Source organism: Palaemon carinicauda, chromosome 13 (genome assembly GCF_036898095.1).
Source record: "Palaemon carinicauda isolate YSFRI2023 chromosome 13, ASM3689809v2, whole genome shotgun sequence".
NCBI classification, from domain to species: domain Eukaryota; kingdom Metazoa; phylum Arthropoda; class Malacostraca; order Decapoda; family Palaemonidae; genus Palaemon; species Palaemon carinicauda.
In genome coordinates this window covers 136,984,657-137,002,333 of record NC_090737.1, presented here as the reverse complement: position 1 = coordinate 137,002,333, position 17,677 = coordinate 136,984,657, and the positions used below count along the sequence as shown (strand labels likewise).

The 17,677-nt window shown below is 41.9% G+C and overlaps 2 long non-coding RNA genes across 2 annotated transcripts; both read left to right on the top strand.

The window, feature by feature from the left end:
• Window positions 1–9,427: 9,427 nt before the first annotated feature.
• On the top strand, window positions 9,428–10,766 carry LOC137652108 (uncharacterized). The gene is made up of 5 exons (XR_011046191.1): window positions 9,428–9,516; window positions 9,731–9,817; window positions 10,046–10,132; window positions 10,363–10,442; window positions 10,678–10,766. It is a non-coding gene; the product is annotated as an uncharacterized lncRNA (long non-coding RNA).
• Window positions 10,767–15,890: 5,124 nt separating this feature from the next.
• On the top strand, window positions 15,891–17,314 carry LOC137652107 (uncharacterized). Its single transcript, XR_011046190.1, has 3 exons — window positions 15,891–15,963; window positions 16,215–16,407; window positions 16,793–17,314. It is a non-coding gene; the product is annotated as an uncharacterized lncRNA (long non-coding RNA).
• The last annotated feature ends 363 nt before the right edge of the window (window positions 17,315–17,677 follow it).

Sequence of the window (17,677 nt, the reverse complement as noted above, 5' to 3'; positions counted from 1 at the left end):
GGCAAATACTGCTGATGACTCGGCAAATAGACCTATAGGCTGCTCCAAACCCTCCATCCTTATCTCACAAGGATGGTGAGGTTGCAGCGATTGCAGAAACTATCTAGTTTTGAGCAAGACTCGAACCCCAGTCTGGCATTCACCAGCCAGGGACGTTACCACATCGGCCACCACAACCCTGGTATATTATTCAAAGAGGTAAGTTTTAATCTGTTTTTCAGTAATGAATTAATTTTTCCATATATTTTTATTGTGCTGAATATATAAAGATAATCAGCGTTCTTAACAAATGTGCTCAATTAGTATTACATGATGTTAACCCTTTTACCCCCAGGCTATTTGGAACTTTCCAACCATTTTTTTTTAAGCACATTATGCAATATATTTTTTAAATTCATCTAACAGCCTTAATTTTTGTCCTAGAGATGTCAGGTTGGTCCCATTCTCTTGGAAAATACCTGAAGTTTCTCATAAAGTTATCAAAAATATGCAAAAACAATGCAAATAGCAGTTTTTTGCATGGACGTACCAGTACGTCTATGGGGGTGAAGGGATGAGTTTTGTGAAACGTACCAGTACGACCATTGGGGGTAGAAGGGTTAACAAAGGTGCTCAATTACTATTACATGATGTTAACATACTTTCGTTCTGCTGAATAAATGAAGTCATTTTAAATCTGAGAGAATATTTCATTTGTGAATATATTATATCTTGCAGAGGTATTAATATACTTTTTTATTTCAGGCAAAGTCTCGTTTATAATTGGGAGGAGTATTATTGTGAAGCTGATGTTTTTTTTCTGATGGGAGGATGTTGAAAGGTAGGTTTTTAATGTAAAAGTATTACTGTATTATTATTATTATTATTATTATTATTATTATTATTATTATTAAATGCTAAGCTACAATCCTTGTTGGAAAAGCAGGATGCTATAAGCCCAGGGGCCCCAACAGGGAAAATAGCCCAGCGAAGAAAGGAAAATGAAATATTTTAAGTATAGTATAGTATAGTATAGTATAGTAATAACGTTAAAATAAATATTTTCTATAAAAACTATAAAAACTTTAACAAAACAAGAGGAAGAGAAACTAGATAGAATTGTGCTTGAGTGTACTCTCAAGCAAGAGAACTCTAACCCAAGACAGTGGAAGACCATGAATCTTTTTACCTCGTAAACATAATTTGTATATTTGCCTATTTGTTCCGACACGAATACTTTACCTCGAATTACTTCTTCGGAGGGTCCTTGACCTCTCTCAATCTCGACCAAGATTTCCCGCGCTACCCCCCCTATCTCGCTCCCGATAGTTCCTACCCCCGCCGCCAGGATAATTCCTGCGGCTCGGATTAGGGCAGGTCACTGCTTTTCCCGGTTCAGGATCTCATTAAGTCCTTGGTCGTGAGATGCGAAACATCTCACTCTCTCGCTTAAACTCTCGATCCTTTGGCGCGTTGTGATCCCACGTGTTCCCAGTGTACGGACTTGTTTTTTCTGCGATAGTGCGTTTTCGCAAAGTGTTCTCAGTCCGTTCCCCTTGTGTTATCCAGGGTTTCTGTAACTCGTTAGTGTTGACCTTCGTGTGCGAACGATGGAGAACGTGCGTCGTTGTCCTGGTCCTAGAGCAGGAAAGTCGTGTGGGGCTTTCCTCTCTAAACCAGAAGTGGACCCGCATTCCCTTTGTTCCACGTGCAGGGGTAAAGTTTGTTCCTCCTCGGACACATGTCCCGAGTGTGTGAGTTGGGACGGCATTCAGTGGGTACGGTATAGTACAAAGAAAAAGAAGTCGTCTAAGCGTTCCCCCAAGAAAGTGAGTGGCGTGTCCTCCTTACAGTCGGTCAGTGATCGGTCCGACGAAGCCTCGGCCTCTCCGTCTCCTTCGCAGAGGAGTGGCCAACAAGCCCCCAGTGTGATTGTTAGCCATAGTGTCCTCCCAGGTGAACCCAGTGTGAGGGAGGAACCAAGGGCTGGCCCCTCGGGAGTAAACGGAAGGGCCGCGAGTGTTTCGGGCGAATCGGGCCACGTGGCAGGGGATCACGCTTCCTCAGAAGACCCGGTATGGGGCAGTGTGGCGATCTCAGACTCCCCCCCGCCCTCGTGGGCCGGTGCGTCGGGTTCCCCCCCGCCAGAAGAGAACCACTCGAGAATTCGTCGCCCGAGTAGCGACGTCTTCGGGTGGAAGTTACCGAAGACTCCAGGGAGGTCACCGCTAAGGATGGACGTATCCCTGGGTCCATGGCCTTCTAGCAGGGACAGAGTGGACTCGGTACCCTCGGTATCCACAGCAGTTCCCGAGGACTTTCTCCAGCACCCTGTCTCGGACGGTCGACGGCGAAGGGCCTCCCCTGCGCATCACTCTAGCAGTCGTTACGTGAGGAACGTGGCACCCTCGGACTCTTCGGAAGCAGACTCATCCTCCGGGGGAGAACGCAGGGAGAAACGGCACCGTAAGAGAGAGCGGACCGATAGTGATCGTTCCCGCTCCAGGTCGAGGTCGCGGCACAGTAGGAAGCGCCCACGCTCTCACTCCCGTAAGTACAAGAGGGAGGTCTCTCCCGGCGGCGGCGAATGGTTCTACGTTCCCCCAGGAGAGTCCAGGAAGCACCGCTCTCCAGACTCTCGGTCCAGTGATCGAGCCTCCAAGTTGTCACTGCCTACATACAACATGGAACCGCTCGACCGGCCACGCAAGAAGGACCTCACTCTCAGGCACAAGTCCTCGAGGCCTTCGGTTCACCCCGCCCGGCGGGAGGAAGCGCACTTCCGAGAAGACAGCCCGACCGAACCAGCCCAGCTGGGTCGGACGTCGAGCGGGAAGGACCGGTTGCCGGGGTCGGGTCTTCCCACCGGGACCGTGTCCTCCGCGTCCAGAGCCTTGGGCCAGTCGAAAGGCCTCCCGGGGTCGGTGGCACCCGCCACACGGCGAGACCCAACCGTGTACGGTGCGCCCTACGGTTGCGGGACGGCCTCCCTGGGACCTAGTAGGGAGCGGCCAGTTTACCACCCAAGCACGGCTCCCCTCAGCCAAGCCGATGCCCCGGTCGACGGAGGCGAGGTTTCCCCGTCGGAGGACTCCGCCTACAGAAGAGTGGTAGGCCTCGTCAGAAGGACCCATGGGATTCCGGAACCCGCGGCGATGAAGGTGAATACCTGGAGGTCGAGCCTCTTGAGATACACGCACCGGGACGTCCTTCCGAAGTCCTCTCTGGCCTTGCCTCTCGCCCCAGACCTAGTACTCGGGCAGGAGTACATCGACAACTTGGTGGCCAGCACTGCGGAGGCCCCCAGGTCCCAGAGTGCCTCCAAACTCCTCCAGGGTCTTAAACTACAGGCCAAAGTTTATATCCCGGAAGGGCGACGCCCAGGCCCCTGTAGAGTGGACTCAGCCGTGGATATCCTAGGACAAGGCGGCTCGGACGAAAGGGCCAGCTCAGCCCCTGTGTCCTTCTCGGCCTCTGAAGCAGGCATGATGGAGGAGATGTCGAGGGACATGATTAACGTCTCTTCATGGCTGGACTGGTAGGCCTCCACGTTAGTTAATGTACAGGCCTCCACAGACCCCGACGACCCGGAACAACAAGGTCTCCTGTCAGACCTTCTCACCTCCGGGGGGAAAGCTCTCAAATTTATGGTGTATCAGGCACTCTCCTTGACGGCCAACTGGGTCCTCCGGAAGCGGGACACAGTGCTTTCCAAAGTGTCAAGGAAAATCCCGGACAGACAGGCGCGAGTGATTCGCACCCTACCCCTAGGAGGCGAGTCCCTGTTTCCGTTGAAGGAATTAGAAGTGCTGATGGAGAAGGTGTCCAAGAGGAGAGAAACCAACGTCCCTAAGCAAACATCCTCCAGGAGGCCTCCTTATAGGAGGTCAGTCTCGGATAGTGCCGTGACCCCTCAGGCTGTCCCCAGCTCTTCGAGGAGGGACGCCCCCGCCTCTTCCTGGACATCAACTCCTCAGCCCTTCCGCAGGGGAGCTACAGCTTCTGCCAGCTCCTTCAGGTCGGGTTACTCCGCCTCGAAGAGGGGCAGATCAGGCCGCCCCTCTAGGAGAAGGTAGAGGGAGAGGCCCCCTACTCCCGCCCAAGCCTCGGGTTGGGGGATGCCTCAGACCCTATTGGCAAGCATGGAAAACGTATGGGGCGGATGCTTGGACGGTGTCCGTCCTGAAAGAAGGCTACAGGATCCCCTTCATAGCGGACTCACCCCCTCTTATTCCAGCCACCCAAACAGAATGGTTAGCTCCCAGGGACCCGTTGAAAAGGGCTACCCTGCAAAAAGAAGTTTCCTCCATGTTGGAAAAGGGAGCCATGGAAGAAGTCCTTCTCCCAGGGCCAGGCTTCTACAGCCGCCTGTTCCTGGTGGAGAAAGCAACGGGGGGGTGGAGACCGGTGATAGACCTGTCGGCCCTCAACAGGTTCGTCAAGAAGACGGACTTCAAGATGGACACCCCAAAATCCGTCCTGATGTCCTTGAGGGAGAAAGATTTTATGATGACGGTCGACCTCAAGGACGCGTACTTCCAAATTCCGGTCCACCCGTCGAGTCGGAAGTTCCTCCGGGTAAAATGGGGCTCCCAGATCCTGCAGTTCCGGACCCTCTGCTTCGGACTGTCGACGGCCCCTCAGGTGTTCACGAGGGTCTTCGCGACAGTCTCAGTATGGGCTCACGAACGAGGTATCCGCCTCATCAGGTACCTGGACGACTGGTTGCTCCTTTCCAGTTCAAAGGCCCTCTTGGAAGAGCAAGGAAAGGACGTTCTCCGTTTCTGCAGGAGTCTGGGAATCATTATCAACCTGGAGAAATCGAACCTAACGCCATCCAACAAAATGGGGTACTTGGGGATGACGTTGGACACCGTGCAGGGGAAGGCCTTCCCCTCGGAAGACAGGATACAGAACCTCGTCAAGATCATTCAGCCGTTCCTGTCGGGGCTTCCCAGGAAAGCGAAAGACTGGCAGAGGCTGATAGGCTATCTGGTCTCATTAGAGAAGCTAGTCCCCCAAGGGAAGATACGGCTCAGACCCGTACAATGGAACCTCAAGGCTCTATGGTCCCAGACAGGCTCTCAGAAAACATCGATCCCAGTCCTCCCGGACACGAAAGCAGCCTTGAATTGGTGGCGATGCCAGTCGAACTCCCTCAAGGGGATGCCCCTCGGGTCCTGTCCCCCCGAGTTTCTCCTGTTCACGGACGCCTCCAGCCTAGGGTGGGGAGCCCACCTGCGGGAGGAAACAGCAAGCGGGACCTGGTCAGAGACCGAAAAGCATCTCCACATCAACGTCCTAGAGCTAAAAGCAGTACAAAAGGCATGTCTGCACTTTGCAAGTCGGTTGAAGGGAAACACCGTGGCCCTAATGTGCGACAACGCCCCGGTGGTAGCCTACATCAAGAAACAAGGGGGCATGAAGTCGAAGGAACTGTGCGACCTCACCGTAAACATCTTGCACTGGGCGGACGAACACCAGGTAACACTGCTAGCAAGGTTCATCCCCGGGAAAAGGAACGTGCTAGCCGACGGCCTCAGCAGGATAGGTCAGATAGTAGGGACAGAATGGTCCCTACAACCAGCGGTGGCCAGACTCATCCTTCAACGCTGGGGCTCCCCGGTGATAGACCTATTCGCAACAAAGCTCAACGCCAAGTTACCGGTTTATTGCTCCCCGGTACCAGACGAAGGAGCAGCCCTAGAAGACGCCTTCCAGCACAGGTGGGACAACCTGGACGTTTATGCCTTTCCCCCCTTCACGCTGCTAAGACAAGTGCTCAACAGAGTAAGAACCTCCCAAAACCTAAAGATGACTTTGGTAGTGCCCTGGTGGCCGGAGAGAGAGTGGTTCGCGGATCTGAAAGACCTGGCAAGCCATCCGCCATGGCCTCTGCCCCCCAGGTCAGATCTACTGAGTCAACCGCACTTCCTCAGGTTCCACGACAACCCTCTCTCTCTTCGCCTTCACGCCTGGAGACTATCGAGCGACTCCTGAAGAAGGAGGGGTACTCCTCCTCCACAGCCAAGAGGATGTCCCTATACCTAAGAAAATCCTCTACCGTAGTCTACCAGGCGAAGTGGGCCGCCTTTACGAAATGGTGCGCGACAAAACAAATAAGACCTCTCAAAGCCTCGGTCCCTGACATAGCTGATATTCTAGTGTACCTTAGGGATAAAATAGGAATGTCAATCCCGGCTATTAAAGGAGTACGAGCAGCCTTAGGCCAAGTCTTTCTCCTGAAAGGCATCGACCTGGGGACCTCAAGACACATAGGGATGCTGATTAGAAGTTTCGAACAATCCTGCCCTCCCCAAGCCAGGAGAGTGCCTAGATGGGACCTGGCCAAGGTCCTGAAAATGTTGTGTTGTCCGCCCTTTGAACCACTCAGAGATATCGGGGACAAAGATCTCACCCTCAAGACAGTCTTCTTGCTAGCCTTAGCTTCGGCTAAGAGGGTAGGTGAGATCCACGGTCTCTCCTACGACGTGGCACACTCCAAAGGGTGGAAGGAGGTATCTTTCAAGTTCGTACCCTCCTTTGTAGCAAAGACTCGGAACCCAGCAGTCTGGGACCCGAGGTTTGAAGGTTTCTCATTTCCGGCCATCCCCAAGACAGGCAATACGGACGACCTGAAGTTATGCCCGGTCAGGACGATCAGGAAATACCTGGAAAGGAAGGCCCATCTCCGTCCGGGTGCCAAGAACCTCTTCGTCTCTTCAGGCGTTAATAAGAAGCAAGTGTCCAAGAACACTATTTCCTTCTGGCTGAGACAAGTCATCACTAGGGCTTATGAAGAAGACAAGGTGGCAGTACCAGGCACTCCCCGTCCCCATGACATCAGAGGCCTGAGCACTTCTTTGGCCTTTGAGAGAAATATGGCAGTGGGCCAGATCCTGCAGGCCGGCACTTGGTCACACCAGTCGACCTTCACGGCCCACTACCTCAAAGACTACTCAAGAAAGTCTTTGGATGGATTCTCCATTGGGACAGTCATCGCCGCCCTCCAAGCTGTGTAGTGGCAGGCTGGAAGACGTCCCCAACAAGTGAATAGACTCATCCCTACTTCTTCAGGAGAAGACTCAGTAGAGAAAATGTCAAGAAGTAAGCCTTAAATTATAAGCGTAAGTTTTCCACTGCTACCCCCTATCCGCTCTCTGTACCCCCGCATTACGTAGCCCTCCAGGCACCATGTGCCTAACCAAGTGGCAGAATGGCTCTCCCGCCTCCTAAAGTGTAAGTCTCCGAAGAAGTAATTCGAGGTAAAGTATTCGTGTCGGAACAAATGAAAAATTTTAAGTAATTTTTATTTTTCCTAACATACTTACCGAGAATTACTTCCAAGTAATGGCCCTCCCTTCCGTCCCCGAGTGCCATTCTTCCATTGCCGAGTCGGGCTAAACGGAGGACTTAATGAGATCCTGACCCGGGAAAAGCAGTGACCTGCCCTAATCCGGGCCGCAGGAATTATCCTGGCGGCGGGGGTAGGAACTATCGGGAGCGAGATAGGGGGGGTAGCGCGGGAAATCTTGGTCGAGATTGAGAGAGGTCAAGGACCCTCCGAAGAAGTAATTCTCGGTAAGTATGTTAGGAAAAATAAAAATTACTTAAAATTTTTCATAATGTAAAGCACAAAGAAGTACGTGATGTTAATTTACCTTCGTTCTACTGAATCAAAGGAAGTCATTTGAAATCTTATGAAGGTTTGTTGGTAAATAATTATGCTGGTTTCATTATTATATTGATGAAATGAAGGATTTTGTTCTATTTCAGTGAATGTGATCGATAACCATGTTTGGAGGACCAGTGTTTTGAAAGCTATGAATTTGTTTAAAAAGGTTTGTAATCAAAGTGCATTTTTTGGTTGTAAATTTTTGATTTAGGTAAAACTAAAAATATTTTATTAGGCAAATAAGAAAAGAAATTGTAGTCCAAAGCATTTTCTAAATATCAACCCTTATCCATTAATGATCAACATAGATAATTTTAATCACATTTATGTTAAATAAAGAAATCATTTACATGGAAATTATTTTCAATTATGATGTTAACATACTCCTTCTGCTGAACTGAATGAAGTCATTTCAAATCTGATCGAATGTTTAATTATTTAAATATAAAAACTGTTGGGGAACATCTCTATGAATTTGAAAAACTTATTTCAGGTTAATTCCGAAGTTTTGAGTAAGGAGCACATCAGTTCCATTAACCTCTTTGGAGAACTTAAGTCCGCTGGTTTATTTCTGAAAAAGGTAATTTTTTACAATTTATATTGTTGATTATTGAATCCATATTTTCCTTAACCTGTTTACTTAATAGTGCTTACTGAGTAAAGTATAATTTTTACGCAAAGAAATTTGCCTAATTATTATTACGTGATGTTAACATACTTTCGTTCTGCTGAAATAAATGAAGTCATTTCAAATCTGATAGAATATATTTAATTTTTGTAAAAAAGGTTTGTAGAATCTTAGTGAAATTAAGATTTTTTCTTTCAGGTTAATGCTATGAAGTCATAAATTGTAAGCTCAGCATTTCCGTAATGCCCTTGGCAGAAGCAAGTCTGCTGATTTATTGTTAAAGAGGTGAGTTTTAAGTCTTACTTTTCATTATTGAATTGATTTTTTTCCCCTTGCAGAGTTTTATGGTGCTAAATATGAAAAAATATTTTTTACATATGTACGTATTTATTATATGATGTTAACATACTTTCGTTCTACTGAAATAAATGAAGTCATTTCAAATCTGATAAAATATATTTCATTTTTGTATTAAAGGTTTGTTAAATCTTTGTAAAATTAAGCTGTGTTCTTTCAGGTTAATGCTATGAAGTCATAATTTGGAAGCACAGCAATTCTGTAAAGCCCTTGGTAGAAGCAAGTCTGCTGATTTATTATTGAAAAGGTAAGTTTTAAGTTTTATTTTTTATTATTGAATTAATTTTTGCCCCCTTAATGAATTTTATGGTGCTAAATATGGAAAACATATCTTCTACACATGCTGTAATTATTACATGATGTTAACATACTTTCGTTCTACTGAAATAAATGAAGTCACTTCAAATCTGATAACTTGTATTTAATTTTTGTATAAAAGGTTTGTAAAATCTTAGTGAAATTAAGATGTTTTCTTTCAGATTAATGCTTTGAAGTCATAAATTGTAAGCTCAGCATTTCCGTAATGCCCTTGGCAGAAGCAAGTCTGCTGATTTATTGTTGAGGAGGTAAGTTTTGAGCTTTTAATTTTTATTGAATACATTTTTTCCCCTACTGAGTTTTATGGTGCTAAATATGAAAAAATATCTTCTCCACACGCGTAATTATGATATGATGTTAACATACTTTCGTTCTGCTGAAACAAATGAAGTCATTTCAAATCTGATTAAATATATTTAATTTTTGTATAAGAGGTTTGTAAAATCTTTGTGAAATTGATTTTTTCTTTCAGATTAATGCTATGAAGTCATAATTTGGAAGTACAGCAGTTCTATAAAGCCCTTGGTACAACTAATTGTGGTGATTTATTGTTGAAAAGGTAAATTTTGATCTTTTTATTCTTTATTATTGAATAAATATTTTCCCCTTATTGAGTTTTATGGTTCTAAATTTGAAAAAATATCTTCTACACATGATGTTAACATACTTTCGTTCTGCTGAAATAAATGAAGTCATTTCAAATCTGATAAAATATATTTCATTTTTGTATTTAAGGTTTATAGAATCTGTGAAATTAAGATGAGTTTTTTCAGGTTAATGCCTTGAAGTTGACATTAGGAAGCACAGCATTTCTATAAAGCCTTTGACAGAACCAATTGTGCTGATTTATATATGAAGAGGTAAGTTTTAAGCTTTGAATTTTTGTTTATTAAATAAATTTTTTCCCCTTACTGAGTTTTATGGCACTAATTATGAAAATATCTTTTACACATCACAATTATTATATGATGTTAACATACTTTCGTTCTGCTGAAGTAAATGAAGTCATTTCAAATCTGATAAAATATATTCCATTTGTGTATAAAAGGTTTGTAAAATCTTAGTGAAATTAAGATGTTTTCCTTCAGGTTAATGCTTTGAAGTCATGATTTGGAAGCATAGCATCTTTATAATGCTCTTTGGAGAAGCAAGTCTCCTGTTTTATAATTGAAGAGGTAAGTTTTGAGCTTTTAATTTTTGATTATTGAATACATTTTTTCCCCTAATGAGTTTTATGGTGCTAAATATGAAAAAATGTCTTCTACACACGCGTAATTATTATATGATGTTAACATACTTTCGTTCTGCTGAAACAAATGAAGTCATTTCAAATCTGATAAAATATATTTCCTTTTTGTATAAGAGGTTTATAGAACCTGTGAAATTAAGATGTGTGTTTTTCCAGGGTAATACTTTGAATTTGGAAGCACAGCTTTTCTATAAAGCCCTTGGTAGAAGCAAGTCTGCTGATTTATTGTTGAAGAGGTAAGTTTTAAGCTTTTTATTTTTTTTTTTTGAGTAATTTTTTTTCTGCTTACTCAATTGTATGGTGCTAGATATGAAAAAAATATCTTCTACACACGCATAATTATTATATGATGTTAACATACTTTCGTTCTGCTGAAACAAATGAAGTCATTTCAAATCTGATTGAATATATTTAATTTTTGTAGAAGAGGTTTGTACAATCTCAGTGAAATTAAGAAGTGTGTTATTTCAGGTTAATGCTTTGAAGTCATAATTTTGAAGCACAGCATTTCAATAAAGCCCTTGGTAGAACCAAATTTGCTGATTTATATTTGAAGAGGTAAGTTTTAAGCTTTGAATTTTTGTTTATTGAATAAATTTTTTCCCTTACTGAGTTTTATGTTGCTAAATATGAAAAAAAATATCTACACGTGTAATTATTATATGATGTTAACATACTTTCGTTCTGCTGAAACAAATGAAGTCACTTCAAATCTGATAAAATATATTTCATTTTTGTGTAAGAGGTTTGTAAAATCTCAGTGAAATTAAGATGGGTTCTTTCAGGTTAATGCTTTGAAGTCAACATTAGGAAGACCAGCATTTCTATAAAGCCTTTGACAGAACTAATTGTGCTGATTTATTGTTGAAAAGGTAAATTTTATGCTTTTTATTCTTTATTATTGAATAAATATTTTCCCCTTATTGAGTTTTATGGTGCTAAATATGAAAAAATATCTTCTACATATGTACGTATTTATTATATGATGTTAACATACTTTCGTTCTGCTGAAATAAATGAAGTCATTTCAAATCTGATAATTTATATTTCATTTTTGTATTAAAGGTTTGTAAAATCTTTGTGAAATTAAGATGTTTTCTTTTAGGTTAATGCTTTGAAGTCATAAATTGTAAGCTCAGCATTTCCGTAATGCCCTTGGCAGAACCAATTGTGCTGATTTATTGTTGAGGAGGTAAGTTTTAAGCTTTTAATTTTTGTTTATTGAATAAATTTTTTCCCCTTACTGAGTTTTATGGTGATAAATATGATAAAAATATCTTCTACACATGCGTAATTATTATATGATGTTAACATACTTTCGTTCTGCTGAAATAAATGAAGTCATTTCAAATCTGATAGAAAATATTTAATGTTTATATAAAAACCTTTGGAAAGTGTTATTGAAATTAGGAAACTTTTTATTTCAGGTGATGCTTTGGAGTCATAATTAGAAATTGCAGCATTTTCATACAGCTTTTACCAACTCCGAGCTTATTGATACGTAAAAATGTAAGTTTAAAGCTTTATTTTTTATTAATTAAATAACGTAGACATTCCTATGCATGCGTGAAGAGATTACCCACTTAGGCCTGTCAGATGAAATACTGTTAACTCAGGAACATTCTTGGACTTGTTAGTTTCTTTGGCCGCTGCAACCTCACCATCCTTGTAGGCTAAGGGTGCTTGAAATTAGGACACTTTTTTATTTCAGGTGGTTTAATTAGGAATTGCACCATTTTCATACAGTTTTTACCAACTCTGAGCTAATTGAAACGTAAAAATGTAAGTTTAAAGCTTTATTTTTTTTATTAATTAAATAACGTAGACATACCTATGCATGCGTGAAGAGATTACCCGCTTAGGCCTGTCAGATGAAATACTGCTAGCTCTTTAGTTTCTTTGGTCGCTGCAACCTTACCATCCTTGTAGGCTAAGGGTACATGTTTTCGGGGAGCTTAAAGGTCTATCTGCTGTCATCAGCAGCCATTGCCTGGCCATCCTTGGTCCTAGCTTGGGCTGAGAGGGGACTTGGGCACTGATCATATGTATGTATGGTCAGTCTCTAGGGCATTGTCACTGTCCCTTGCCTCTGCCATTCATGAGCAGCCTTTAAACCTTTAAACTTGAATACAACATAGTCATTTATAGTATAAATGGTTTTGTAAGAACAAATTTATTAATACAGTGGTAATTTATCTTTTTTTTTAGAAAGTTGTCAATAATTATGATATATTTTGGTCAAATTTTGTAGATTGGTTCACTGTTAATTCTATTTTAAACTTTAGCCTCACATCCTCCCTCCTGCCTTGAAGTTCATCCCAAGTATAGATTCTAAATTGTTCTACCAGTTTTATAACTTTGCCTCTAATTTCAAAGACAATCTGAGCAAAGGTCTAGTCTTCTGAAAGTTTTATTTATTATTGATGTTGTCTGAGCAAAGAGGTGGCAGTAATTTTAGTCTTAGGACGCATTTTAAAAGTTATAGATGCTGTCTGATCAAAGATCTGGCAGTAATTTTAGTCTTCTGGAAGTGTTTACTGTGTGTTGAGAATTGAAAGTAGTTTGCAATTGACCCAATTGTTTATTGAATATATTTAGATTACATATAGTTTTGTGAAAAAAAAAAATTCATATTTTTTACCGCAAATAAATTATTAATAATATCCATTCTATGAATTAGAGAGCTGTCTTAAATTTCAATTTGTATAATTAAAAGATTTTGCATATCCTTGATTATGAATAATATTTAAAGATTTTATGATGAAGGGTATGGCTAACGGTATGTCTGATCATTTTTTGGTGGAAGGAAAATTAGTTGTAGCAAAAGAGTGGGGGAATAGAGTAGGTGGATGTAAAAGGGAGCTAGTGAGGGTTGAAGAGCTAATAACACCGGGGGTAAAAAGTAAATATCAGGAAAGGTTGAAAATGGCATATGACGAGGTAAGAATAAGAGAAACTGGTAATTTAGAGGAGTGGAAGTTAGCAAAAGAAAATTTTGTTGGGATTGCAAGTGATGTATGTGGCAAGAAGGTTGTTGGAGGCAGCATGAGGAAGGGCAGTGAATGGTGGAGTGAAGGTAAAAGTGGAAGAGAAAAAGAGGGCTTTTTAAAAATGGCTGCAGAGTAATAGTATAGAGAAGTATGATAAATCTAGAGAGAAAAAGGTGGAAGTAAAGCGCAAGGTACGTGAGGCAAAGAGGGCAGCTGACCTGAGGTGGGATCAGGGACTGGGTCAGTCATATGAAGAGAATAAGAAGAAGTTTTGGAAAGAAGTGAAGAGAGTAAGGAAGGCTGGCGCCAGAATTGAAGAGACAGTGAAAGATGGAAATGGAAAGTTGTTAAAAGGAGAGGAGGCAAGGAAAAGGTGGGCAGAATATTTTGAAAGTTTGCTGAATGTTGAGGATAATAGGGAGGCAGATATAATTGCTGTTCCAGGTGTTGAGGTGCCAGTGATGGGAGATGAGAATGAGAGAGAGATTACAATAGAGGAAGTGAGGAGAGCACTAGATGAAACGAGAGTAGGAAAAGCATCTGGTATGGATGGTGTGAAAGCTGAGATGTTGAAGGAAGGGGGTGTGACTGTACTTGAATGGTTGGTGAGATTGTTTAATATGTGTTTTTTGTTGTCAATGGTACCAGTAGATTGGGTTTGTGCGTGTATTGTACCACTATATAAGGGTAAGGGAGATGTGCATGAGTGTTGTAATTCAAGAGGTATTAGTTTGTTGAGTGTAGTTGGAAAAGTGTATGGTAGAGTAATGATTAATAGGATTAAGGATAAAACAGAGAATGCAACCTTGGAAGTACAGGGTGGTTTTAGAAGAGGTAGGGGTTGTATGAATCAGATTTTTACAGTTAGGCAGATATGTGAGAAATATTTAGCAAAAGGTAAGGAGGTGTATGTTGCGTTTATGGATCTGGAGAAAGCATATGATAAGAGTTGATAGGGAAGCAATATGGAATGTGATGAGGTTATATGGAGTTGGTGGAAGGTTGTTGCAAGCAGTGAAAAGTTTCTACAAAGGTAGTAAAGCATGTGTTAGAATAGGAAATGAAGTGAGCGATTGGTTTCCGGTGAGAGTGGGGCTGAGACAGGGATGTGTGATGTCGCCGTGGTTGTTTAACTTGTATGTTGATGGAGTGGTGAGAGAGGTGAATGCTCGAGTGCTTGGACGAGGGTTAAAACTGGTAGTCGAAAATGATCATGAATGGGAGGTAAATCAGTTGTTGTTTGCGGATGATAATGTACTGGTAGCAGACACAGAAGAGAAGCTTGACCGACTAGTGACAGAATTTGGAAGGGTGTGTGAGAGAAGGAAGTTGAGAGTTAATGTGGGTAAGAGTAAGGTTATGAGATGTACGAGAAGGGAAGGTGGTGCAAGGTTGAATGTCATGTTGAATGGAGAGTTACTTGAGGAGGTGGATCAGTTCAAGTACTTGGGGTCTGTTGTTGCAGCAAATGGTGGAGTGGAAGCAGATGTACATCAGAGAGTGAATGAAGGATGCAAAGTGTTGGGGGCAGTTAAGGGAGTAGTAAAAAATAGAGGGTTGGGCATGAATGTAAAGAGAGTTCTATATGAGAAAGTGATTGTACCAACTGTGATGTATGGATCGGAGTTGTGGGGAATGAAAGTGATGGAGAGACAGAAATTGAATGTGTTTGAGATGAAGTGTCTAAGGAGTATGGCTGGTGTATCTCGAGTAGATAGGGTTAGGAACGAAGTGGTGAGGGTGAGAACGGGTGTAAGAAATGAGTTAGCGGCTAGAGTGGATATGAATGTGTTGAGGTGGTTTGGCCATGTTGAGAGAATGGAAAATGGCTGTCTGCTAAAGGTGATGAATGCAAGAGTTGATGGGAGAAGTACAAGAGGAAGGCCAAGGTTTGGGTGGATGGATGGTGTGAAGAAAGCTCTGGGTGATAGGAAGATAGATGTGTGAGAGGCAAGAGAGCGTGCTAGAAATAGGAATGAATGGCGAGCAATTGTGACGCAGTTCCGGTGCCTTAGATGACCGCGGAGGTAGCAGCAGTAGGGGATTCAGCATTATGAAGCTTCATCTGTGGTGGAATTGTGGGAGGTTGGGCTGTGGCACCCTGGCAGTACCAGCTGAACTCGGCTGTGTCCCTGGTTGGGCTGGAGGAACGTAGAGAGTACAGTAGTCCCCTGTTTGTTTTGTTTTTTTGTTGATGTCGGCTACCCCCCAAAATTGGGGGAAGTGCCTTGGTATATGGATGGATGGATGATGAAGGGTTGTTCTTTTGTGACTTTTTGATTGGATTTCTTGGATGTTAGAATTCTCAAAAAACTATAGTAGCGGGCAGTAGGCGGATGTAGAACAGCACCTCGTAGTAACGGGATGCTGAGGAAGGAGAAGACTAATTGGTAAGGGACCTCTGATAGTGGTTGTAACACGCCCCAGTTACTATAACGACACCCTATAAGGGTGAGTGAGCTGGGTATATTCCTGGCATTCCATGCAACTTTTTTCTCTGGTATAATTAGAAGTATTTATACCTTAGAAATGGTGCTAGAAGGATCATTTCACTGGGCGACACAGGTCCCTCGCCCAGAAATAGATTTTTCCTTCGTCAAAATCCCTTCATTATTTGTCAGTATACTGTACTGCAATAGTGTAAAAGGTTTACTTAATATATAAAGAAACTTTTTCTTGGAATTTTTCTTACAGATTGCTGCTGGAGTATCTTCGAAGTACTGCATCTGGTGAAAAGGCGTACTTCTCTTTCCATAAAATTTCAGAGGTAAGCTAGCTATTAATCAATGCCGTTTTGAAATAATCTAATTTGTAGTCAAGCTGGATGTAATTTTTTTTTATACTAACTTGGTTGTTACTAACATTTTCTTCCTAGTAGAAATTGAAACTAATATGATGCTTACTAACTTTCGTTCTTAGTAGATAATGATGCGAAGTTTATTCTGACAAAAGGAAAAGGTTTCGAAGCTGTTGCATGATCACAGAAGTCCGTACAGTTGCAAATATTTTCCTTTACAGATTTTTTAGACCAGATTTGTTGTACTCGCTTATTCATGGAAGGTACGAAGAGTTACCTGGGAGTACAGACAATCCTCAAGTTGTTAAGATATAAAGAAACCTATGAGTTTTGTTCTTGGGGACTTTTCCTTCAGATAATAGCTGTAGTGTGTGAGGTTCTTCATTTACGGAGAGAGTTGTTCATATTTCAGAGGTAAGCTAGCTGATTTATCTTTCTAGTTATGAAATAATGTTACTAACTTAAGTGGTAGCAAATTCTTTCATATTTTTATATTTCTGTAACTTAAATAGGTGCATACTAACTTTTTCACCTAACTTAACTTGGTGCTTACTAACTTTTTAACCTAACTTAACTTTGTGCTTATTAACTTTTCAACTTAACTTGGTGCTTACTAACTTTTTAACCTAACTTGGTGCTTACTAACTTTTTCACCTCTGAACATTATATTAACATGATGCCTACTAACTTTCGTTCTTAGTGAATAATGATGCGAAGTTTAATCTGACAAAAGGAACAGGTTTGAGAAGTTTTTGTATGATTATGGAAGTCTATACCGTTACAAATTTTTCTTTTGCAGATTTCTGAGACTGAATTTATAGTGCAATCCTATCGTTCTGGTTGGTATGAAGAGATACGCATGGTTGCTGATTATTCTGAAATTAGGGTTCTTGCAACTAATATCCATAAAGTTTGGTAAAACATACTTTAGCCTCTGGTACAAGGGATTTTTTTTAAGGCTCAGGCAGCTTGCTGTGTTTTGCTCTTGTCATTTCATCACCCGTCGTCATTATCGCATCTTAGAATGGGCTCATTTGAGCTAAGTTGAAACATTTATGTAACTTGTAGGAAGAGAGAAAGGACAGCACTTGCAAAATCCACCTTATAAAATACTAAATGATGTTTCTTATCTGTTGTGGCTATTTACTTGAAGAACCATACATTTTCATCTATATCCTGGCTATAATTATGGGAGGGAATAAACTGTCTTGGGTAGAACCATAGCCTTTGTACCATGGTCTTCCACTGTCTTTAGGTTGAGTTCTCTTGCTTGAGGGTACCCTCTAGCACTTACGTACGGGGAGAGATGAAGACAGATGTACACACATACATATGGTAGAGAGATGAAGACAGATGTACACACATACATATGGTAGAGAGATATACATATATACATGATAGAAATATACACTCACTTATAGTAGAGAGAAAGATAGATTCATATACATGTTAGAGACATACATGTAGTAGAGAGGGAGAAAGACCATATATAAAAATTAATTAAATTCCCTGTCATTAGTGGGAGGGAATTGAAAGCTAGCTGCTTCACTTGGCAATGTGACAAACCCTTTTATTTAAACACCGCAATTTAACTTTACTCGTGTTTGGAAAATAATTCAAACTTTTAATTAGCTCACTAAACTGCACAGGAATTAACCAGAATTTGTACATCGTGTAAAATTCC